This window comes from Chenopodium album, chromosome 4, assembly GCF_948465745.1.
Source record: "Chenopodium album chromosome 4, dcCheAlbu1.1, whole genome shotgun sequence".
In the NCBI taxonomy this organism is placed as follows: domain Eukaryota; kingdom Viridiplantae; phylum Streptophyta; class Magnoliopsida; order Caryophyllales; family Amaranthaceae; genus Chenopodium; species Chenopodium album.
The window spans coordinates 13,325,600-13,333,712 of NC_137837.1; the positions used below are offsets into that span (position 1 = coordinate 13,325,600).

Here is an 8,113-nt window from a genome sequence, read left to right on the forward strand (position 1 = left end):
TTTAGTGGGGCTAAGGGTGAAGACCCGAACCTTCACGTTGCAGACTATTGTCAGTATTGTAATACCATCAGGCAAGCCGGGGTCACACAAGATCAAATCAGGGAGATTCTCTTTCCTTTCTCTTTAACTGGAAAAGCCAAATTATGGTTTAATGGTTTAAATAGAACTGCACTTGGTATAACTGACTGGGAAACTCTTGTTTTGAATTTTTATAACAAGTATTATCCTGCAGAGAGAACAGCCGTACTACGGAGTGCGATTCAGAACTTTGCCCAAGAAGCTGATGAAACTTTATACGAGGCTTGGGAGAGGTTCAAGGACCTACAAAGAGAATGCCCCCACCTTAATCTGGCACCATGGCAGTTAATCTAAGCCTTTTACAATGGCATTGGAAATTCATCTAGTATAATTTTAGATTCTGCAGCTAGTGGGAGGTTTATGAATCTTAATGTTGATGATGCAGGTTAGGTTATTGAAGATATGGCGATACATAATTTCCAATATGGGAATCCTAGAGGCTTTGCTAACAAGGGGAAGCATAGTATTGACTCCGTATCCTTTTTGCAAGCTCAATTAACCTCTATCTGCCAGAAATTAGATAATCTTAGCACTACTAATGTAGCTAATGTTTCTGCAATTAATAATAATGCTAATGAGGCTTTCTGTGAAAATTGTGGAATTTTAAGTCATTGGGAACAAGATTGCAAGAGTTTCGTGGAGCAATTTAATGCCTTTCAAGCTTATAGGCAGAATAACCCATACTCCAACACCTACAATCCTTGGTACCGGAATCATCCGTACCTTTCCTACCGGAGTACTAATGTTCAAAATCCACCACCACAAGAACCACAGGTGCCACAACAACAACATCAGAAATATTACCATCCCAATGCTGGCCAGAAGAACCAACCACAACAACCCTCCTCATCTTCTGACCCTGCTTTGGTAGAGATTAAAGCGATGCTGGTTAATATGCAGAAGCACATGGAGAGTAGAGATGCACAAATTGATTCAATTCTAGCACATAATAAAATTGTAGATAATCAAATTGCGCAACTTTCCGCTACTCTACAAGCCCGCCAACAGGGAGCTCTGCCAGCACAGCCAACCAGGCCTACGGATCAAGCCTATGTGTAGGGAATATTTCAAGCATTATCCCTAGCTTGAACCCCACTGTGATCATACACTAAAGTAAGGTGGCGTCCAAAGGAAAAGAAGATAGAGCAAAAGAGTCGCCAACAAGTTTTAGGAACTTGTAAACCGTTCACGAGGTGAAGGTTACACCCCTTAACGATCCAAGAGATCGTTAACTCCAATAGGTCTGGAACCATGACTGATAGTTAGGGGATGAAGGTACAAATCCAACCTAAAAGAGATTGAACCTGCCCTAATAATAGGCCTTTACTTTATTTTGATCGTATTCATGTGCGCTTTCTGACTAACATGCAATCAGTAGGATTAACCCTAAACCTGTTTATCTATGTTGGTTGAATATTAATGCACAAACAAAACTATTATTGGAGATCACTTGAATTATAATCAAATTAACCCTAAACAAGATTATTAATTATCTTATTAAGCGTGGTTACAAGTACAAATTCCCTTTAAACATGCATAAAGGCGTGATCAAGCAATAACAATAAATATCAAACAACATAATAATAAAAATCAATTATAATAAAAATAATCATAATAAAAATCATAATCATGTTAACAATCATAATAATTAAAATAATCATGTAAAAGCATAATAATAGCAAGATCCTAGGCATGATACTAACAAGATTAATAACAAACACTAGCATGTCACTAAGCAATAAAGATAAAATATATAGCCCTAACATGATACTATTAGGAAAGACAATAGGAAGCATCATACTTTTAATCACATTTGATATTAAAGTTACCCTAGACATGATACTAGGAAGATCAAAACACCCTAACATGACGCTAGGAATCATAATAACAACCTAGACATGATTTCTATATCATAATATCAATAAAAACTATTGAAGTACTTACTTGGATGCCTCGTACCTCTTTTTTTCACGTCTAGGGCGAAGGCAACTTCGAATATGGCTAGGTGTATCTAGGTCTTGCGAGCGCAGAATTTTGTATTTTGAGAAAAAGCTAGTTTAGAAAAGAGAGAGAGAATAATCAAGAATTTCTTGATGAGAGTTGGTGAAAAGAGAGAATTGGTGAATGAAAACAGAGTTTTTAGAAGGCTATTTATAGAGAAAATCAGCCAAAAGATAGAAAATCGAAAGAGAGTTTCTGGCGCGCAAAAACGAGGTTAGCGCCAGGCGCCAAGCTTAGCGTCAGGCGCTAATGCTGGCGTTTGGTGCTAACTTAATTATTGACGCGTTTTCTTAAAATAAGATAGAAATTGACCGTACAGGAGGATAAAATCGTATTTTCCTAAAAAACATTATTTTATTCTGATTAAAACTCTAAAAAGTCAACAAAAGTCAATTTATAAATGCTAATTGAATTAGGAATGAAAAGAACCTTCTAGAAGAATCTAGAGACTAAAACCATTCCTAATTGCCTTAGGAATGATAAATCCATATTAGGCCCTCCCCTAGATCATTGGGCCGCATATAAGGCTCAAACCAGGCCCAGTTCAGTAATTTGGCCATAACTTCCTCAATATTCATCGGAATTGGGCTTATAATATATCGTTGGAAAGCTGTTTTCAAGCCCTATCCAACTACACTACTACTGGACCTATATCATGGACCAACTAAACTGGATTGGCCGTTTTCTTAAAATAGGTTTTCAAAAACAGAGAGAAAAGAAGAGAAATTAAAACTATCCGCAACACTTAACTTTCCACACTTTCACTTCATTCGATTACGATTTGACGTGAAAGGTACTCATCACCGGGTTTGGTTTTGAGGAGACACAAATGGGTGTCTACAGAAGCCCTCACTTTGACTGAGTTTGGAGAAACACAAGTTTCGAAAACGAAAGTCAAAGTATCGATAGGGACGGAGAATGATTAGAACGTTCTGCGATCCTAAATCATTCTTGTAACGCCAATACCTGCAAAATAGCGTTAGTTAAACAAATAAAAGAGTTAAGAAACGCGTTTATTGCACAGTCGAGCACACGTCTCTGGGGGTAACCGATTGTTGCATTTTGCTGTTTTGATGTTCACTTGTCTCTGAACAATAGAGATTTTTTGGATATGTTCACGCGTCTCTGAACAAAGAGCTTTTTTGGAGATTATTCACTCGTCTCTGAACCAAGAGCTTCTAAATGATATGCCCACACGTCTCTGAACAAAGAGCTTTGATGATATGTCTACGCGTCTCTGAACAAAAGAGCTTGAAAGGATTGTCCACGCGTCTCTGAATAATAGAGCTTTGATAGTAGGATGCCCACGCATCTCTGAGAAAAAGAGCTTTGATAATATGTCCACGCGTCTCTGAACAAAGAGCTTCTTTTTAATATGTCCACGCGTCTCTGAACAAGAGAGCTTGAAAGGATTGTCCACGCATCTCTGAACAATAGAGCTTTGATACTTGAATGTTTGTTGCGATAATATTCCGAAGAAAACTTCTGAAGACCAACGCTTGTCGATCTTTAAAGCTCGCTTGAACTTTGCTTTCGCTATGCCAGTACGTCGGCGCTTTTGATGCTTGTGAACCATTGTGTCAGTGTCTCTGCTGTTTATGAACCAGTATGTCGGTGTCTCTGCGATGAGCCAATGTTTAGGCGGTTTAAGCTAAGTGAGACGATCTTTCGTCAGGTCGATCACTTATTGTGATTGTAATCAAGCCGACTACTTAATCATGTCAAATTGCTTATAGGAGCTAACTGGCGTACCAAGGAACCCAAAATTGCTGAAAGAGGTTGAAATAACTGCTCTGAGTGGCTGAGCGTTCTGTCAGCGCTGCAATGCCTCTAGCGCCGCGATTTGGCTCTATCGCCAGACGCTGGGATCTAGCGCCAGGCGCTGAAATCTGTTGCCAAACGCTTGATGTCGTCGTCTGGCGCTGGAGTCGGGTCTTCCCTATTCTGCTCTTGCTGCCGCTGTTGCTTGGTTTTGCTCCGAACTTTGAGCTTGGTCGTTTCCTTTCAACCAAATCCGCTCAAATATTTTGTAAATTAAAGCTCTTCATCTCTAATTTACTGATCTATGTAACTCCTCTTATCTTGGAGGAATCTCCTGTATCATATTCGCGGTTTTTTCGAAAAAATCCGGGAATGTCCTTGCTTGCTAGGATGCACCTGCATTTATATCTTTGACTATAGGACTTTGCTTATCTTTCTTTAGGGTTGACCTAAGACTTAGTGTTGCTTGACTCATTGACTTGACATGACTCAAGGTATAAATTTGTCTCACTATGATTGACTGACTCGAGGTTGACTCTACTCAAAGTGTTTGACACATGTGTTAGACTCAAATCAAGGTGATATGACACGACATGACTCAATGTGTACATGACTCGTGTGTGCATTGTATTGTGATCGTGGGACTCGAAAATGCAAAAAAAGCAAAAAAATTTCGTCATTTTTGTGGAGGGTACCGATTTTCTCCCGAAATAGAAAGACACGAAAAAGAATCGAAGTGAAGTTTTTTTGAAGATGCATGTTGAATGAGTTTAGTCAAATGTTGTTTGATACTATCTCTCAAGGTGCAAGGATTAATCCATCATAGGCTATCTCAATGGTTGACTCAATGATGAAAGTATTTGGGTAACTTAGGCACGGAGGCTAAGCACTTCATACTTCGATGTAATGATGATTATGATTGATGAGTGATTTTGATATGACAATACATGCTTCAACGTTGTGTTAAGATTTTATGACAAAGGGTTCCTAAGGGAAAGTATATTTGGTCATGTATCTGTGCAGTGTGTGAAAGTGACACTAAGGTTAGGCCGCAAGGGCTAAGTGGAAAGATATTATATTTTTAAAAGAGTCAAATGGTGGTGACTCTTAGGCTAGGTAAGCTAATGATGTAGGGATCAAGCCCCCAAGTCTAGCTCTACATGAATAGGGATGAGCATTGGAGATCCCTTGATATGACCATGATGTGTGAATGTGAATATGAATGCATTTTTATTACGGCTGCACCTCGATGTGAGGTTGCCTACGTATCCGTTAGGAATCAGGCCGAACGTAGCTCTAGCCAAACCTCGCACAAGTGTGTGTATACCTCAAAAAGGTCTTTTTAAGGGTTGCAATGTGGTTAAGATAAAGGTTGAAGAAGAAGGGGATAAAAGGCTCAAGACCCTAGATAAGCCCCCAAGGTGTGCAACTTTGCTATTGAATCTTTATATTTTTGTGCTTGAGGTTTTTGACTCTTTTCTAGCTCTCTTTTCTCTTTTGCTTTAGCAAGTATTTTATTTTTATAAGGTGTGGACAATCCCGATCATCCGGTCTATCACTCACTTGGCATTCATGTTTCTCTGGCACGGTACCGAGCACTCGATAAGAGACGCAATCTGAGACGTGTTCATATCAAAGACATGTTCATGTCAAAGACATTGGAACACTTGCCCTTTTGTACACTTTTATTTGCTATTTTTATGTTTTGAAGTCACTCAAGCTTTTATGAAATTAAAAATTGCATAAGTTGCACACCATCCCATCCCGAGATTAGGTATATATGGGTTGAAAAATGAAGGGTCTATCGTTAGACGAGGCTCAAAGTGGTTTATGAAGAAAGGATTGTAAATTAGAGAGGTGAAAGGCAATATGATGTGGCTACAAGGGGTGCCTCAAATCATTGGTATACCTCGTGCTTAGCTTGACAATGATTTTTTATTTTATTTTATTTTTTTTAATGCAATGCAATGCGATGATCATATGCAAGGAACTAAATGCTCATTTTATTAAAAGGGAAAGAGAATAATCTACAAAATTAATCTAAGGGAAAAGAAAGGTGCCTATGCTAGACTTATTGGGGAGTAAAAAAAATTAAAAAGGAATAGAAAAAAGAGGTCATGAAATCTCGTCGTTGCAGCTCGCCTCTTGCCTTGTGTTTATCATCACTTGGTGTTCTTGTCGGCTGGAGGTATTGGAAGCTCGTTATTGTCGATCAAATATTGGATTGCTTCCTTTAGCTTCCAACAGCTCTCAGTAGTATGACCCCCTACCTTGATGGTACTTGCAGCGTACATTTGGATTCCAACTAGGAAATCTCTTCTCAAAAGCGGGGGATCTTTAATAGTTCCAATAGGAGTAATGAGTCCCTTTGCATGGAGTCGATCGAAAGCACCATCGTAGCTAATTCCAATAGGGGTGAAATCCTTTCTTAGTTGCTTTCTAAATCCTCGATTATCCATGGCTAAGTTTTCATTAAGGTCAAAAGTGACAACACTGTTACTAGAGTAGGTGTTTTCGGAAGAAGAAGGATAGTCATTCTTCTTTCCTTTACAACCAGTGTTGTTATTGTTACTAATCTTTGCCTTCTTGTCGCGCGGGGGAACATGAAGGAGATTTGAATCAATGAGGTCTTGGACACGATCCTTGAGGGCGAGACACATTTCGGTAGTATGACCACGACCTCTATGGTATCGGCAATAAGATTTTGGATCCCAATTGGGACACCGTATTTCAGGCGGAGGGTCTTGATTGGGACCAATGGGGTGAATGAGACCTTGATCGTGAAGATAGTCTAAAGCTTCATTGTAAGTCATTCCTATTGGTGTGTATTCTTCAATGGTCCTTTTTGCCCGTGGCTTAGGAGCATTGAGTTCTTCATTAAATACTTGGCGAGAATTTTGTTCGATAACCATCACCCGATTTTCTAGTCCTTCTACCACATTCAAGAGCATGGCAACGACATCTTGTAGTTTCCGAACGTCCTCTTTTAGACTTGACGAGTCTTCCCTGGTATTATCTAAGACAAGACTTTCATCCTCCTCGATAATGGCCACTTCATCAATAGAGGTTATATAAGCTGTCTCGATCATGGGCTCACCTGCAGGGTAGGTGTGATAAGAAGTGATGGATCGAAGGATGTTTGATCTTTTTCAATGGCTAGAACCTCGAAAGTTTTATTGTCATCAATCAGATCTTGAATAGCTTCTGTGAGTTTCCAGCACTCCTCAGTATCGTGACCCTTTCCTTGGTGATATTTGCAGCGCTTATTAGGATCCCATTTGGGTGGCCTGGCTTCTGGAACTGGATCTTTGATGGGCCCTATGGGCATGACTAGTCCTTTGTGGTGTAGCTTCTCGAAAGCTGTTTCATAACTCATACCAAGTGGAGTGAACACTCTTTTTGACCTTTGGATTTGTGATTTAGAGGCATTTGTAGCATGTATTTCATTAATGGGAGAGGAAGAAGAAGGATGGTCGTTCTTCTTTCCTCTCGCACTATTATCTTTCAGAAGGTCATCTTCAATGTCAATGCTTATATCATACACAACCTTGAAAGTATTCAAGTTGTATTGGTATTTTAAGTGCTTTGAATACTTCCCTTGGAGATTCTTGATAAACATCCTCACAGATTCTTTTTTGGTAGGAACCTTGACCATATTAGCAGAAGTTTCCTTCCATTTGTTGAAGAAAGAAGTGAACCCTTTGTTTTCTTTTTGTTTTAACATCTCAAGTTGTCCGTGGTCTGTTTCGTCTTGAATGTTGCACTTATATCTATATATGAAAGCGTTTGTTATCGAATCCCAAGAAGAGGTTTTCTCTTTGTCAAGGGAAAAGAGCCATTGTTGACAAACGGTCTCAAGGGATAAAGAAAACAAAGAATGAAAGACTTTCTTGTCAATCCCCTTAATGTCCATTATAGTTTCAAAAGCTCTTAGATGAAAGTAAGGGTTATCCGTTGCCTTGAATTTTGGGATTTCGTTGGCGTTGAACTTATGCGGAAGAAGTTCCTTGTCCAGCGAGACCCCTTGTGAACTAATGCCCTGAAATTTATAGTCACTAGATAGCTTGCTCAAGCTTTCTTGCATAAGGTTCATTTGTTGTTGCTTCATAGGGTCATCAATTTTGAGGGTTAAAGCCTTTAACGCCTCAGTCACGTCAGTCAATTAACTCCTAAGTTCATTGACCTCTTCTCGACTTGCCATTATCTTTTTAGCTTTCTTCTTTTGACGAAACGGTTTATCAAAAAGTAAGACTAGAATAAAGAGGTTTTCCTT

The 8,113-nt window shown here is 39.2% G+C and overlaps 1 non-coding gene across 1 annotated transcript; it reads right to left on the reverse strand.

Moving 5' to 3' along the window:
- Positions 1-243: 243 nt before the first annotated feature.
- On the reverse strand, positions 244-350 carry LOC145629772 (small nucleolar RNA R71). The gene has a single exon (XR_014111919.1). It is a non-coding gene; the product is annotated as a small nucleolar RNA R71 (small nucleolar RNA).
- Positions 351-8,113: the final 7,763 nt, after the last annotated feature.